Here is a 17,570-nt window from a genome sequence, read left to right as displayed (position 1 = left end):
TTTACCTCGTTCCTTCTAAATTCCTTGATTACAGGTTTTAATAGGGATTAGTTGGAGCAACCCCTTCCCATCTCTGAGCTGGGACACTCTCTCGTCCCACCCCCCCTTCCAGCCTCAGCACCGCAATGCTTAGTGTAGCCATGCATAGGCTGAGGGGTATTTTCCTTTCAAAGTAAGTATCACAGGGAATTAATGCATATTTTCATTGGCAAGCCATTAAAATGGGACATCACTGGAAATAATCTAGGTAGCTGTTAACTATGTAGATAGAAATTGTTTCCTTTTTGAGTTCAGGAGTGCTCTCTGCAAGCTAATCATTTTTAATCAAAATGCTTTTTTACTCAGTTATCACTGGAATGAATTAAGAAAAGTGCCGAATGACTTTTGCGTCATTATTAAAAGTAGCACTGTGGGCTTGGAAGATTTTTCGCTGAAGCTTTCAGCACATTCCATGGGGATGTGAAATATTTATCACCTCCAGATTTCCCTCAGCGTGACACGCTGTTTCAGTCTCGCCCAGGACCAGCAGGGAGGGTGCCTCTACTCAGTGCTTTACGGTAATGGCTTCAGAGTTTGGTGTTAGCCTTTGCTTAGCTGTAACTTTTCACAGCTGACTTGGTACTGGCACCAAGACCTGACCTCTCGTTCCTCCAGCACTTCAGAGGTTAATTTCATTGAAGGATCAGATTTCTTCTCTGGAAGGGGACTGGTGATTCCCTCCTAGCTAGGCCTTCAGTAGCAGAGTTGCCGGGTGCCTAGGATTCCCTGGCCAAGCGTGGGATGGCCCGCTGGCTGACGGAGTAGCCAGCCTGTGAGATCCATTCAGCTTCTTTGTTCACTCTTCTCCAAGGATCATTATGTAGTGAAATGCTCTGGCCTAAAAACCTGGCAAGGTAGGATGATTTCCCTAAACTTTCCGGAACCTGGGTGTGGTGTGTGTGCAGTAGTGTCCTTTTTGGAGGGTGCTGGAAAGTGGGGCGAGCAGGCTGCTGAAATGGCCCTGGGCTGTAGGGTGGGGAAGCTGCAGGTCAGGCAGTTCAGGCACCTTTCTCCTTGCCACCTCCACCCCCTTTCATCCTAACCTTGGAAGGCTTCCGAAGAGGCCCCGGGAATACCCAAATGTCCTTGGCTCACCTGGGTGCTGACAGTATTTTCCAGATCTTCTTATCACATTAGGCTCCTGAACCGGAAGAACTGGGTTTTGAACACGTAGCTGTCTTCGGTCCTTATTCCAGGCAGCTTTCCTTAGAGACTTTTCCGCTTTGGGGGAAGGGTGATCTGGGGGGAAAAAAGGCCCCGAGGCCCTAGGCCAGAATTGCTGGTGGTTTAGAGAGCCCTGATTAAAATGACTTGCAGTTGGAGGTTTCATTTGTAATCTAAGGAGCTGAGTGCACTTGTGGTTGTGTTTGCTAATACTGCAAATTACTGGGAGGGTTTGTTGTTGTTTTTTGTGTTGGGCTGTTTTTTTTTCTCCTGAAAACTAGGCTTCAGGCATGGTTAGAAAATAAAACCAGCTGCCCACAAGCCGATTCCAAGTTACTGTGACCTTGTGTGTGACAGAGTAGAGCTGTGTGTGCTCTTCAAGGTTTCCAGTGGCTTGTTGTTCTGCGGCTGATGACCAGGCCATTCTACAGTCACCTCTATGTGAATCTGAATGTCCAACCTTTCTATTAGCAGCTATCCGTGCCCCGCGACTCCAAGAGAGGTAGCCTGGAGAGTTGAAGCATTTCCTGTCTCATTGGGGCCTTATAAATTTCTAGATAACCACGTTACATTTTCTAATTCAGACAAAGGAAGGGGGGAAAATGTATTGTCTTTATTTATTATTATTATTATTATTATTATCTTTTTAATAGTTTTCATTTTTATTGTAAGGTCAGCAAGAGAGTTCAGAGTGGTTAAGCAACTTACTCAGAGTCACACAGCTAGTAAAATGCAAAATAGGATTAGAGTCCAGATCCTGTCTGCCACTCTACCTTTCTTAGTGGGCTTGGCAGTTGGGCTGATGATAGTTTATCTGTAAATTTAAATGAGTTCAGCTGGCTGAAGAGGGCTTTTAGTCTAGAAGCCTCAGCATGAAGCTTTACTATGTTCCTCTGATCCTGTTTGCTTGAGGATGGGTGTGTAGGTTAAAAGGCAGTCCAGCTTCATCACAAGACATACCTGGGAGTGAGTTCCTTGATCCTGAGCTTCCTGGGCTGGTGGTTAAGGGCTCTTCCCCCTGCTTCAGCAGGGAGAAAAGCCCTAATGTGAAGAGTCTGTGTTGGAGCCAGGAAAGGCCAGCGGCCTTGGCGCTGTCCTTGAGCTCCAGGGACTGTGCCTTAGAAATCTGGGCCCCGTCTCCTGAAAAGCTCGGTTTCCTGAGCATTGATTGGAGGGAGAAAATGTGTGAGTGCTGACCGACCCAAGCTGCTGGCACTAAGGACTCAGATGTGTGCTGGGGGTGCCTAATTAGCTAGGGCTGAGTTTCTTGGGCTGCAAAGCTGATTTTGAGGGGTTGTTTCTTGACTTGAGGTCCCTTCTCCCCACTTTGCCCTAGAACTTAAGTGTTAGGACACAGCCTGTCCTGAAAACGCCACAGGAGGCCACCTTGGCTTGAAGGGACAACTCTATCCCTTCACTGTTTTGTCTCATTTGGGTCCATTGACTGTATTGGGAATTGTGTATGTGAAGGAAGCAAATGTTGGGACTCTGTAATCCCCTTCTTCCTTTTTGGACCTAAAACAGCCAACCAGTGAACCTTCTGGGTTTCACCGTCCCCTTTTAATGACATGCATGCTCATTGCTGACCTCCAGCAAGGTTCTGAGGTTGTATATCACACAAGAGCAAATTGCCCGCCTTACTCCCTTGGAGCCAGGTGTTTTTGAGCCACCAGAAAGGCTTGGCCTTTAGGTTAGCCTCCTGTCTCCCCTCAGACTATGCCACTAGAGCTCTATCCTTTTAACAACTTGGAAGCGTTTTAAAGATAATTTGATTGTATTGTAAGGTGGCGTGGCCAGGCTTCTGGCAACACTGATCTACTTAAAGCACTTTCCCCTTCACTCTTGTTTAAGTCATTGTGATTCAGAAGGGCCTGGGCTTTGGAATCTAGCTCCTCCCCCTCTTATTAGCTCTGGGATCTTGAGCTGGATACTTAGCCTGTCAAAACCTCAGTTTCTACATCTGTATAAAAGGGGCATTACTAGCCTGTGCCTCATAGGAGAATGGAGAGGAGTTTGTGGACTGATGCATGTAAAAGTACTTGGCATAGTGTCTGGGGTCCACTGTCAGAACCTTTCACCTTGTGTTAGTGTTGTCTGGTTTTATTCGCTATGAATGTGCAAATGTTGTACTTTGATGTTTAGGTTAGACATATCTTCAGGTCATTAGAAAACCAGGAGGGTTTGGTTAGGATCCCTTGTAAGAGCAGCCAGAAAACCAAATATGAGCAGTCCTGTCTGGAGGAGCCTCGACGACTAGTAGACAAGAGCCTATCATAATAATGACAGTCTGAGGAGTCTAGATCTCAGAGCTCTGGGCTCCTAACTCGATCCAGCCCTTGGGGCCAAATGGAAGAAATTCATGCTTCCTGGGTACCACCTTCTTGCTCTAGGAATGAGTCCCCCAAACCAGGGCAAAGGTGCTGTGGGGTGAAACTCAACTCCGAGACATGCTAAGCATTGCTAAGTCCTCCTGGAGCCCTCTTTATGGGGTTCGTGTTTCCTTCTCCTCATCCCAAACGATCGGCCTTGCACCTGGCAGCGTCTGTCAAAGTGGATTCCCTCCTGGGACTCTGTTCATTTATAGCAGCAAGTTCTTATACTCGACCCTCATCATCTATGTCAGCATGTGGGCAGGCATCGCCCTATGGCGGTGCTTGGACTGGCTGACCTGAGCTGGTTATCCCCACTGTGCCTAGAGATGCATTCACACAGTATCTGATCTGTTGTGGTCGTGTGCTCTTGAGTCTTAAGTCACTCCTAGCTAACCCTCCAGCAGATTTTCAGAGACTATAAATCAGATAGGCAGAGATTTCCCATCTTTCTCCCACAGAGCAGCTGGTGGATTCAGACCACCATGTGCCTTATCTGAATCAGTTCAGACAAAAAGTTTATGTTGACTGGGCATTATTGATTTAGATCACAGAAAAGGAAAGCTGGACTCTGAGAGGCCAAGGTACTCTGGCAATGTAAATAGCAAAGTCAGCTTTCAAACAGATCTTTTTAAATTTTTGTTTGAGTTTTGTGTTATAGGATCCTTGTCCACTATTAGTTAGATGCTGAAAATAAACATATAAAGATAAAACCAAGTTCAAAGCAGTGCTAGCAATTTAACTTAAATTCCTGGTTACTCCCTATGTGTGAGAGTAGAACTCTGCTACAGAGTACTGAATCTGACCTCTGCCAGTAGATCTCCAGCCTATTCTTCCAAGGTGCTCCTTGAGTAGATTAAAAACCACCAACTATTTGGTTGAAAGCCCCCAAAACAAGCCAAATTTACTCCATCAAGTTGATCCCCAATCATAGCCACTTTTCACCCACCTCTGAGGCTGTCTATCTTAAGAGACTGCCCATCTTTCATGGAGCCGTTGGTGGATTTGAACTGCTGGCTTTTTGGTTACCAGCACTCCTTAAGTTTTTGCTTAGTTGCTAAATAAAATTACATTTGCTGGGTTTAGACTCTGACTTTTCTCTTACATTAGTTCAAGCTTAGGTTCTGGGTAAAACCAAAAGAGATGACTTGTTTGTGATTTTTCTTTTGTTTTAAGAGAAGACCTTACTAAATTTATTAGTTTCTTAGTTGTTGTTGTGTACTATTGAGTTGTAATTGGCCTTTAGCTGATCCTCCAGAAGGCATGGAAGGAGATTGCCTGTCCTTCCCCCTCAGAGCAGCCAGTGGCTTGAACTAAGGGCCTTTGGGATTGCAGCGCAGCCTCCCGCCAGTAGGCCACAGAGCTCCTTGTTTGTAATTTTGAATAGTTGTGTCTTTGGTGTGGAAAACCTTGAAATCCTTCTGACTCACATACTTAAGATTTGTAAAATGAATAAACAGATTAAGTAGTTGATCACTCTCGAAGCTGCATTTGAATTTCAGCTTCAACATTTTCTGATGGAGTAATTTTGGGACTGTTCCCTCCAGGTCTCAATTGCCTCATCTGTAAAATGGGCATAATACTGTTAATGTCCACTCATTTACTAACCTGATGCAATCACGTTGATTTAACTCGTTGTACTAGTGAGTAAAATGTCAAGTAACGGTCTGGCACCTAACAAATGTTTCTTTTTATCGTATTGTATTAAGGATTAAATTAAATAATTTGTATAATATGATCAGCATTTGCATAATCTGTAGGAGTCCAAGTGTATTCTTGAGGGCTGGATCTTTTAATAGAAACCCCCACAATAGCTTGAGAAGATAATACTCTTGAGAGGGCACTTCCTGGGGAGGAAATAGTTAACATACCTGTCTAGTGGGAAATGTAGGTAGACTCACTCTTTCTCTTCCCCAGGGGTTACTCCTAAAGCTTACAGTTGGGTTTGCTCACTCATCCACACCAGAGGATCTCGTTCCACTCTGAGCCCTGGGGTTTCATAGGAACAATTGCCTTGAACAATAGCCAGAAAACAAGTTCCACCAGTCTGGGCTTTGCAACTGAATACAGCTGTCTGCCTGCCTGGGGACACTGGGCTGTGTGTTGGGCTGAGTCCTGATTCCGGAGCAGAACTGGAAAGGTGAGCAGGTAAGGCCTGGTGCAGCCCTTGGTGGCTCAGCACTGTGATTGGAGTCACCCGAAAAGGTCAGATAGGGGGTTCAGTGACATACGCAGACTGATTGGGAGGATGAGCTGGGTCCCCAGGAGGTAACTGCTTTTTAGGGGCCTGGGGAGGACTCAGATCTGTTTGTGAAGACTGCTTTTCGAAACCATGCCTATTGTTCTTTATTTCTGCTAACCATCTGTGCTTTATTAGTGAACAGGAACAAATGAATATGTATGCACAATCGGATCTTTTTTCCCAACATCATTTAACTAACGTGTCTTTCCTTGAATAAACAATATTATCTCATAGAGAGTCAATTTGAAAAGCATAATGACCCTCTGCATCCTTCAAAAATGTCTCTGAGCCATTCACTGATTCCTCTGGCCTGGGCTTGTAAATCCTAGTGGAAAAATCTGTTTAATCACCCTGTTAGTGTTAGGATTCTGTTTTGCTTTTTTGCTTCATGAAAGATAAAGTTGTAAATATACTCTCACATTAATTCAGAACCATTACAGATTCTTGTTGCGTCTAGATAGCTCCCGCCCACCCCTACGAGTTGGATATTAAAATTTTGCCCAAATTAGAGATGATTTCTCCAAGTTCCTGCTAAAGGCAGGTTTACCTTCTCAGTTCTGTGGAACAGTGAGGCAAAGCAGGAAGTGTGAGAAGCTGAGCTAATTTATGATCCCTTCACCTGCATTTTTTCTTTGGTGATAGCTTGTCTTTGGGCTGTTAAAATTGTGCTTTCAGCCCTCTGAGTAGCATTTGAATTCCTGACACAGTGATGTCAGCCTCTCTTGTAAGACTGAAACTGGATCTACTAGTTTTATGGGCCCTTCCATTTTTGAGTGGATTTTCCGGTCACTTTTGGAGAGCCCTTCCCCTCTACATCTGTGTTTCACTGAACAGCAGTATACAAGCATGAGAGGCTTTCAGAACAGAGGATTCGTTGCCTGTGCTCTGTTACTGTGCTGTCTTGCCTGGCCAGGATCCTGTCTCTTCTTGACACTAGGTAGTCTGTCTGTGCAGGTTCTTTTGTGATGACTGATAGCACGTAGCCATTTGGAAACAGATCTGTATGCATTGCTCTTCTGATTAGCTTGAAGATAACACTGAGTCATCGGACCTTGCTTTGAATCCTATCCCTTTGATGAACTGAGTCCTAAGCCTCCATTTCATCCAGTAAAAAATGTGAAGGCAATAATATGTGAAAGGAATTAGTATGCCTTCTACAGCGTTGAGCATTTATTTCTTAAACACTGTCCATGGTGGCTATATATTTAGGTAAGATACCATCCTGTCAACTGCTGAATATATTTTCTGGTCCAATACAATTTTTCTGTTGTGAATTGAGAAGTACTGCAAGTTAGAATATAATGCCTTCATTACAAAGGTTTGCAAACTGAAATTGCAGAGACTTTTTTCATGGCATATGAAAGAGTTTAAAGGCCTGCATAGGGATTGTGCCAAATAGGAGCACTCACCTATGTTTAAATATAGCAGTTACTGCTCATAGCTAGCTGGACAGCTCTAAAATATTAGCATTTATTTAACATATTTAAGATTCTCTGTATAGACTGAAAAATTAACAGGAAGGAAGGTAGAGACTGGAAAATGCAGTTACCTACTTAAAAGCTTTTGGAGAATGGGAGAGACTCTGAGAAGGGTAAGGAATTTTTTTTAGCATGGTCGTTCGCCTCTGTACCAACCTTTGAATGTGTTTCAGTTCTCTGGATATCGAAAGGGAGCTTTGGTATGGCTTAGTCTGGTCCCCTTGTTCAGAGGAGGAGACTGGAATCTAGAGAGGAAGTGACTTGCCCAGCCTCTCACAGGAAGTAGGGTTGGCCTGGGACCGGAGGCTGGCTCTCCTGGCTCCTCGCTTTTGCCATTCCCATGGCTTAAAGGAACAAGTTGCATAGCAAAGGGCTTGGTAAGCCTGGGCTTTGGGACACTGCGGGACTAATTCCTTGGTCTGACACTTGACTGGTAGCTTTAAGAGAAACTGAATACTAGGACTAGAGGAGGGAGGAAAGAAGAAGGTTTTGCTAAAAGTATACTGAATGTATATTGCATGGTCGGATGATTTAGGAAAAGCTAGTAAGAATGATTGCACAGTTTCAAGAATGTCACTAAATAACTACATAGAAATTATTGAATTGCAATATGTTGAGTATATTTTCACCACAATTGGAAAGAAGAGAGAGACAACACTTTAAAATTATTGGATCATGTTGTTGTTTGCCATTGGGTCAGAACTGTCCTCCAGCAGATTTTCGGAGGCAATAAATCACTTGAAAGGGATTGCCCATCTTTCTCCCATTGAACAGCCAGTAGATTTGAAGTTGTGTCCTTGGGTTGGCAGCACAGGTCCTTAGCACTAAGCCACCAGAGTACCCTGTTGGGTAACAGAGGAAATTAAAAATTTCTTAGCATAAGTAAAACGTGAAAACCCAGTATATCAAAATCATTGGAGCACAACTTCTGACCACTTCTAAATAGAATCACAGTAAAAAGATCTTAGTGTAGGGGAAAATGTGAAGCAAATCTTAAAAACATGGTGGAGGCGGGGGAAAATCCAGGCTTAATGATCCAAAAGAGACTGATGGGATCATGAGATTATGACCCTTAGTTACCCTTCAAACTTGGATCAAAACTCTTACTTCTCCACCTGCCAGGTCAACTGTCAGCTGAACAATAGACTGTAATGCTAACTGTATCACCAGGGAGACGATTAATCAGCCATATAAAGTCAAAATGGTATAGCTCTAAAAACAGGAAGGGAAAGGCTTAGGATAGAAGGATGAATGGAAATGAGAATCTTAGGGAGGAAGAGACAAGAATGTGATTCCACAGTAGGTATTATAATTAAAGCTATAAAACCAGTTCTGTATGCAGGCTTGAATGGAAAGCCAATTTGCTTTATAAACTTTTATTCTAATCACAATTTTAAAAAGAAGTAAACAGCAGTGATCAGAGGAGTGCTTATGGCAATAAATGTACACATCAAAAAAGAAAGACCAAAACTTTACATCTCAGACAGAAAAGGAGCAGTGAAAGAAGCCCACAGTGATCAGAACAGAGATAAAAAAATCAGAGCAGAAAATAATGAGATAAAAACAAATATTAGCAGTAATAAGACTAGTGGCTGTTTCTTCGAGAGTAACAATAAAATTGCCAAACCTTTAGCCAGAGTGACAAAAGGAAAAAAATGAAAAGATACAAATGACACAGAATATAACCAAAACGAGATGGGTGGTGGCATGGTAACAGCATCAGCTGAGAGAAAATGTATTGTAATAGAAGATTATGAACACTATAACAAATTAACAAGCCTAGAAGAAAGGGGCAGATTTATGGAAGCATACTACTACCTAAACTAGTGCAAAAGCAGAAAAATCTTAACGAGAGCAGAAATTAAAGATGTCATAAAAAAAAATTCCTCAACATCAGGAAAAAGCCCAGCCTAGGCTCTGCTCATTGTTACCAAATCAGAACTGACTCAGAGCTGACCCTTGAACAAGTTTCCAAGGCTATAAATCACCTAGGAGGAGATTGCTCATCTTTCTGCTGAAGAGCTATTGGTGAATTCAAACCACCTGAGAGGCATGACCTTTGAGTCATCAGCGTGACTCCTCTAGCCTGCTCCACCGGAGCGCCCCATCCAGCCTGGATGGAAGGCTTCGTTTTAGAGCTGTCCCAGGGAAGAGTTGACACCACTTCTGTTCACGTCATTGCAGAAAATAGAAAAGAAGTCATTCCTATTGATTCTAAGAAGCTAGCATAGCCTTGATGCCAAAGCCAGGGGAAAGTAGCCCCCAACACACACACATACACACACACACACGCTAACAACATAGTCTTAACTAGATAACTAAGATCTGAAAATTAAACACTTGCATATTAAATGACTTTGTCAAAAGAGTAAAAAGAAAACATCAAGGCTCAGGGGAGGATTTTGTCAGGATCATATCTGACAAAGGTCTAATCTCTAAAAAATATGGTAAATGTTCACCCCTAACTAATGAAAAATCCAATTTTAAAAAATGGGCAAAGGAACACAATGTCTATGGAATATTGTTTGCAAACTAGTATAAAATGAAATTTGTTTTTAATGGACAAAAAACGTGGACAGACAATTCAGCATAGATGACTTTCAAGTGATTAAGAAACACGTGTAGAAATATTCAGTATTATTAGCTATTGTTGTATACTGTCCAGTTGGAACAGACTCATAACTGACTGTCCAGCAGGTCTTTGGAGGCAGTAAATTACATGAGAGGAGATTGCCCATCTTTCTCCCATTGCAGTTAGTGGATTTGAACCAAGTCCTCCGGGTTAGCAGTGTAGCTCCTTACTACTAAGACATCAGAGCTTCCTTATTAGCTATTAGTGAAACGCAAATTAAAGCCTCAGTGAGACCTTATTCCTATAGCAATTGCACTGATTAAATAAAAACAAACAAATAGAAACTATGATGACATGGTTATAGGGATACTGAAACTCTTGAATACTGTTGGAGTTGTAAGATGGATACAATCACTGTGGAAGACAGTATGATGATTTCTCAAAAAGCTAGAAGTAGAAATATGATAGGATCCAACAGTCCATATCCTAGCTATATATCCTACAAAAATAAGAGTAGTAATTAAAATAGACATGTATATGTGTATATATGTATGTTGTTATTATTATTAAGTGCTGTCAAGTCATAGACAACTAATAGTGACCCTATGAATGAAAGATGTGAAAATTTGTATAACTTTCATCGTTTCTTCACATTCATAGAGTTTCTGGAGGCAGCCTGTTTCGGAAGTGGATGTTACTTCTGCTTCCAAGCTTGTTTTAAATCGAGAAGCTCCACTAAACACTGTCCACCATGGGTAATGATTATCACATTTGACACATCAGTGTCACAGTGTTTAGCATCACAGCAACCACAAGTTACCTCTGTACAACAAATGGACAGACCAGTGCTATACCACTTAGAAGAATGTTGGACCAAAAACAAGTAACACCAGGCCTGAGGGCTGCAGATTAAACCCACCTTTGGCTTGGTAGCATAACTTTCTATCCACAAGGCCAACAGAGACATTAGCCAGAAGATGGAAACAACCCAAATATCATACCATTGACAGATGAGTTGTTATTAAAAATATAATACATATATATATATATATATATATATATTGGAATACCACCCCCCAATGATAAAGAATAATTGTAAGTTTAGAAAAATATAATATGACTAAATGTCAAAGACATTAATTAGACTGAGTGAAGTAAGACAGTTAAAGTACAAACATTGTATTATACCACCTTTATTAAAAATCAGGGATAGGTTTAAAAACAAGAAACAACATTCTTAGATGGTTTCCAGGGATGAAAGGAGAGTCACTTACTAGGTAGTTAACTTAATTCTGATTAAGATAAAGGCTATTTACAATATTGGGTAAGTCAACACAATGTGACTTAGATAAATAAAGACACTGAGAGGTGCAAGTAAATACTAAAATACGTAAAATTTGCAACAACAGTAATCACCACCAAAATATTGTAAGCTATTACACATTAAGTTGTTAGGTTGTATGTTAACTTCTTGAGTTATTACATAAGAATATATATGTCCTTATGTAATATATATGTTTATAGGTATGAAAAGGCATATGAAAGTATATGTATGTATATAGATATAGGTTGTAGATGTAAATATATATGTGTATATATATTTGTGCTGTGTATATATTTATATGTATGTATAATTAGAGTACCTAGGGGTTCAGTTATGGAAATTCCTTCCACGTATCTAAATACCTCATGGGACTGTATTGGGCTTATAGGCTAAGGACCATAGTCTTGGGAAGTATCTAGGTTGGCATAACTTAGTTCATAAAGGTAGTGTTCTAGAGCCTAGTTTGATGAGTAGTATCTGGGATCTTAAAGGCTTGAAGGGCCATCTGTTTGGACTAGATTCTTTAGGAAGCAATACCAGTGAAATAAATATGGCTCACAGTCTTTTTTTTTTAATTATTATTAATTTCAATGAACATTTACAGAGATTTTGGATTTCCATTCATTCATTGTTGCACCTTTCTCCCCACCCTCCCCCATACCCACCCCCCACCCCCATTTCACTCTTTTCTTTGAAAGTGAAAGAAAAATTCCTTCATTGGTATACAATCCCCCTCTCCCCCACCCTAAGTATACTCCACTCTGCAACCTTCATTCGGACTCTTATGATAATCATAATGCCCTAAAATATATTGCTTTTAAACTGTTCTCTCCCTCATCGGTTTTAGTGCAGTTTACATAATTCATCCAGTTTTTCTCATTCTTCCCCCAACCCTGATGTCAGTCCCATTCTATAGTAGTGGCACTATGCCATGTTTGTCCTTTTGTGACTGAGATATTTCACTCAGCATAATGTCCTCCAGGGTCACCCATTTTGAATAATATTGCATAAGTTCCTTGTTTTTCAATGCAGCATAGTATTCCATTGTGTGAATACATCACAGCTTCTCTATTCATTCTTTTGTTGATGGGCACTTAGGTTGTTTCCAACTCCTTGCTATTGTGAACAAAGCCATGATAAACATGGGTGTGCATATATGTGCTTGGATGGTGGTTATGGTCTCTTTAGGGTATATTCCCAGTAGTGGAATTTCTGGGTCAAATGGTATCTCTGTTTGCAACTTTCTGAGAAAGTGCCATGCCGCCTTCCACAGTGGTTGCACTGTTTTACTCTTCCACCAACATTGAGTAAGAGTTCCAGTCTCTCCACAACCTTGCCAGCATTTGTTGCTTGCTGTTCTCTCAAATTTTGCTAAGTCTTATTGGGGTGAGATGATATCTCATAGTTGTCTTGATGTGCATCTCTCTTAGAGCTAGGGATTTTGAACATTTCTTCATGTGCTTGTTGGCCATCTGAATGTCGTCCTTGGTGAACTGTCCGTTCATATCCTGGCTCACAGTCTTGTAGAGGCTGGCAAGTCCACATCCATCGGTCTGACATCAGGGGGCAAGTATCAAGGGGGAGGTTAAAGAGCCCACGGTCTCTTGGCAGGGCTGCAGACTGCTGGCTCTGGGGGCTGAGAAATCAAAGATTAGCAAATATAGCAAACTGCTGGTTCAAGTTCAGACATGATGAGTGAGACGCAGGATTGGGCAAAAAGCTATCTAGATTTGTTTGAGAGTAGGTGTATACTCAGTGCAGGAAGAGACTTCCCCTGCATCAGATCATGACCAATCATATTTATATTCACAACTGCCTCTAATCCTGTCTCATTAATATCATGGAGGGTAAAGTTTACAACACGTGTAAGAGTTGCATTATTTTAAGAATCATGGCCACTTTGAAACACAGTATTAGCCATTATACTACTATCAGTTGTTTCTCTGTCCCTTTTTAGAGCAAAGGAGCATGAAGGAAACTTAAAACTCAAGGAAGCAATTGTTGTTGTAGTTGTTGTGTACCAGAGTCAGAACCAACCAGAGCCGACCCTCAAGTGCGATTTTCAAAGGCATTTAATCGTATGGGAGGGGATTGCCCAAACTTCTACAGAGCAGCTGGTGGATTCAAACAGTGCATCTTTGGCATTGCAGTACAGCTTCTTGCCACTAGGCCACCAGAGCTCCCTAAAGAAGCAATTAGTTCACAGACCTAAATGCCTCAACCACAGCCTCCTCTAATCTAGGACTAGGAGAACTAGATATTGTTTGATTACCAATAACTACTGCATTACCCAGGGGAAAAATAAAGCAAGAATGAGAGAAAAATGCAGAACAATGCTCAAACTCATAAAAATGATCAGACTTAATAGATTCATAAGAGACTGAAGGAACCTTCAAGTCTTACCACCGTTGGCTACTATTTTAACCAGCAGTTGAAGCTGAGTCATAGATTAGTCTGCAAAAAAGTAACAGTCATGAGGAATATGCCCCTTAGAACAATCAACTGTAGAAGACCAAACAAGCAATATTTGCCCCAAAACAAAGACAAAACAGGATAGGAAAAGTACATGAATGGGAGCAGCAAACCAAGGGTGGAAATGGAGGGAGTGCTCACACATTATGGGTACAGCAGCCCTATGTTAGGGAAGAATCTGTGTATCACTTGTTGAATGGGACATGAATTTGATGTATAAATCTTCATCTCAAACTAATTAACTAAGTAAATAGATATACACATACACACATACACATTTTTGCCCTTTCCCTTTGTGTCCATGTTCTTGTCTGTCGCATCCATTGGATTTCCAAGCAGAGACAGAAGTGTGTCTGTTTCCTGACTAACTTATACAGCTTCTAACACATTGAATGTCCAAGCTGGCTTGATGAAAAGAATAAATGAATTCAAATCATATCTCTTAGGTGCAGGTACAGAAATTGTGAATTTAGAAGTCTTGGAGAAAAATAGTAAATTTTTGATGGAATTTTCACCAATCCATTGGTTAAAAATAGGTGAAGTTGTATACCTATCTGATCACTTGTAATTCTGGTTGTACTATTACTTGACCTTGATTAAAGTTGAGCATTTCATTGATGAGAGAGAGAAAAAAAATTGTGTAGTTGTGGTCCAGACACCAATGGAATCATCTTCTTGCTGTTTTTCTATGAGTCAAAATCAACGATTCTATTTATTGACTAACCAGTTGCTAGCTGATAGACTCTTGATTCAGGCCAGCCTCATGTATGTCAGAGTAGAGCTGTTCTTTTTAAGGTTTCTAATGGCTACAATTCCAGAAGTGGACAACCAGTCCTTTCTCCTGTACTTCTGGGTAAACTTGAACTTCCAGTCTTCAGTTAGCAGTCTACAACTTTAACCATGTGCTCCTGAGATTTTTTTTTAAGGCACATGTTATGCTCTATTCAAATTTAAAAGAAACCAGCCCATCCCTATGCCCTACATCCTTCTAGTTTCCCATTAATAGAACCTGAGGTTGCAGTCACCTCTTGTGTAATTCTTTGGCAAGGTTGTCAAATGTAGTGCTTATCATTTTGGGAGGACACACTCTGTTTCAAATACTGTAAATCTTATGCTGTAGCATAAAGGTGAACTAGTGTGGGAAGCACTAATGAGAAAAGGTTCTGTTTCAGGTTTGTTCGTTCTTCTAGTCAGTCACATGAAATACATTTATTTTAAAAAATTAAGCAAGTTTAGTTATTTTTTTTAATATGGGGAAGGTTGTGCTTATACAAGAACTTCTTAGAATTAGATTTTTTTGTGTGTACTGTCAAGTCAGAACCGACTCGTGGTTGACCCTGTGGCAGGTTTTCAAAGGGAACTAATCACATTATAAGAGATTACGACATACCTTTGCATTGGCAGCACAACTCCTTACCATTGAGCCACTATAGCTCCCTAATCAGGTTTTAAAATTACTAAAGTAATCTAGGTTAAATTGTTGTTGTTGTTGTTGTTGTTGTTGTTGTTGTTATGTGTTGTCAAGTTGCCTGCAACTCATATTGACTATGCACAACAGCCCTAAACCCTACTCTATATTGTGCCAGCCTATTGTCTCTGACACACCTACCCTCTTTACCCTAGTCACTGAGTCAAACCATCTTATCAAGGATCTTCCTCTCATGCTGCGTCCTTCCACCCTCCCAAACATGATGTCCCTCTCCAAGGATTGATCCTTCCTTGCAACATGTCCAAAATAAGAGACGAAGCTTCAGAATCCTTGCCTCCAAGGAGCAGCCTGGTTTCACCCTCTTCAGGATGAACCTGTTTGTTTTCTTAGCAGTCCATGGTATATTCAATACTCTTCTTCAGCACCACAGCTCAAAGGCATCAATTGTCCTTCTGTCAATTAAAAGATGAAAGGTTAAATTAGTTTAGAATTAATTTAGATTTAATCAGATTTCCAAATTTTTATATTTTAAACCTAGATTTTTCTCACAAACCTCCCCTATAAATATTTGTGTAATTTTTTGCATGTAAATTAAGCTTATTTTAACTTGTTCTGTTGATTAGAATTTTAATTCAGATTCAGCAGATTAAAATTTTCAACAAAACTATGACTTTGAGAACTATATCTGGAATTTTATTTCATCATACAGTAAACACAAACTTCGTGAATTATTTTTTTCAAGTGGTAATTCTTAATCAGATTTGTAACTCCTTTTATCATTTGCCACTTGACTTGAGTCAATGGACTTTCATCCTGAATCCTAGGTTGGACCTCATTTCCTTTGCCACTTGATTGGATTCAACTAATGTACTTACTGCTTGAATGATTTCTGCATTCTTTCCACATTTTCCTGTCTGATTCTCAGCCATATGTCTGTAGTCATTTTAAAAACAAATTAGAATTTTCTCATAGTTAGTTGTTGCTGAGTGCCATCAAGTTGATTATAACTCATAGTGACCCAGCCAATCAAAAACTTTCCCTACCCTATAACAAAATCTTCACAAACTCCACCATGCTCAAGTCCAGTGTATCAAACCATCTTTAAGTGTTTTTCTTTTTTTCTCTGTGCAAAAGGAGCAGATGCACCATGAGGGTGGTGGAGTTTGACTTTAGTCTACTTCATAATGGGGAACTCTCCCCATCGATAATATCAATAACAGTAGACCTCTGCTAGATCAGATATGCCATTCCTCATGCTCCTGCACCTTTTTCTGTCAATCATATGGGATATTCACTGTTGACTTACAGTCTTTGCTCATAGTTATTGTACCAGAGAGTGGAGTGTATTAGGGAAATAGGTCGGAGAGTTGCAGAGGCAAAGAATATCACCCAGTACAAGTCCAAGTTTTACCTGAACAGTCCCAAGGTACAATTCCTCCATTAGTCTAGGCTCTGGTTTCAGTTTAGCAGTCAAATTTTCCTTCCATCATCTGGCAAGAACAGCAAAACTTTTAACTATGACCTTTATCTCAAGGCTCCTCTGGGTTGCACCTTGCCACAGTTTCTCCACAGCAATGCCACACTGTTTCCACCACCATCACTAGGGTCTTTTTACAAGAATTTCACTCTTACCACGATTTTTCTCCATTCTCCCTCACATCTTGCTGCCTCGTGTGGGGAGCACTCTCTCTCTTATCCTTGTCCCACAGCTCTTGATGATTTGCAAGACCAGGTGTCTGCAGTTAAGGTAGCTGGAGACCAGAGGGGACTAACGTAATGGCTAGAAAAGCCAACATTTTCTATTTCACTATTGACTCTCCACTTTTCCCAGTATGATGTGGTTTTTTTGTTTGTTTTTTCCAAAGACTGACTACTCCTAACAATATGACCAAAGTATATGAGATGAAATTTCACCCTACTTGCTTGTAAGGAATGCTCTAGTTGTGTTTCAGTACTCTTCTCTAATGCCACTACTCAAAGGCATCAATTCTTCTTCAGTCTTCCTTTCTCTTGTCCAACTTCCAAGTGCAGGTATAATGGGTCTGCAGTCTGTCATGCCTTTGCAGAGTGAAGTTGGACAGCACTTCTTATGTCCTCATTAAGAAACAAGGATAATAGTAGTCTATGAGAATGAGTATGAACATTTGTGATAATAATATCTGCAAACCTTGAGTAGTTAAATTCTTTGTGGTAATCGTTATGAAAGGCAACTTTGAAGGAGCTTTGAAATGAGATAATTCTGCATTGTAAACCCAATTCCAATACAGACTGAATGATACTGGCCAAATAATTTATTCTTTCAGCCTCCATTTTTCCATCTGTGAAATGGGGAGGATAGTACCTACTTTGCATAGATATTATGATGTAAAATGCTTAAATTACTTGCTACAATGCCTGACTCAAAGAGTTTAAATTGTTATTACTAAGCTGGCCATTTTATATATACATATATATATTTTGTTGTTGTTGTTATGTGCTGTC

The 17,570-nt window shown here is 40.7% G+C and overlaps 1 protein-coding gene across 3 annotated transcripts in view; it reads left to right on the top strand.

The window, feature by feature from the left end:
* The window catches only part of NAV2 (neuron navigator 2), a 948,472-nt gene that overhangs the window by 835,903 nt on the left and 94,999 nt on the right, over positions 1-17,570 (top strand). The gene's annotated exons all lie outside the window — the stretch shown is intronic.

The sequence above is a fragment of the Elephantulus edwardii genome, unplaced genomic scaffold (genome assembly GCF_000299155.1).
Source record: "Elephantulus edwardii isolate Elephantulus edwardi_28Jun2011 unplaced genomic scaffold, EleEdw1.0 scaffold00109, whole genome shotgun sequence".
NCBI lineage: Eukaryota > Metazoa > Chordata > Mammalia > Macroscelidea > Macroscelididae > Elephantulus > Elephantulus edwardii.
The sequence above is the reverse complement of the archived record's forward strand: the minus strand, read 5'-3'. Positions and strand labels throughout refer to the sequence as shown.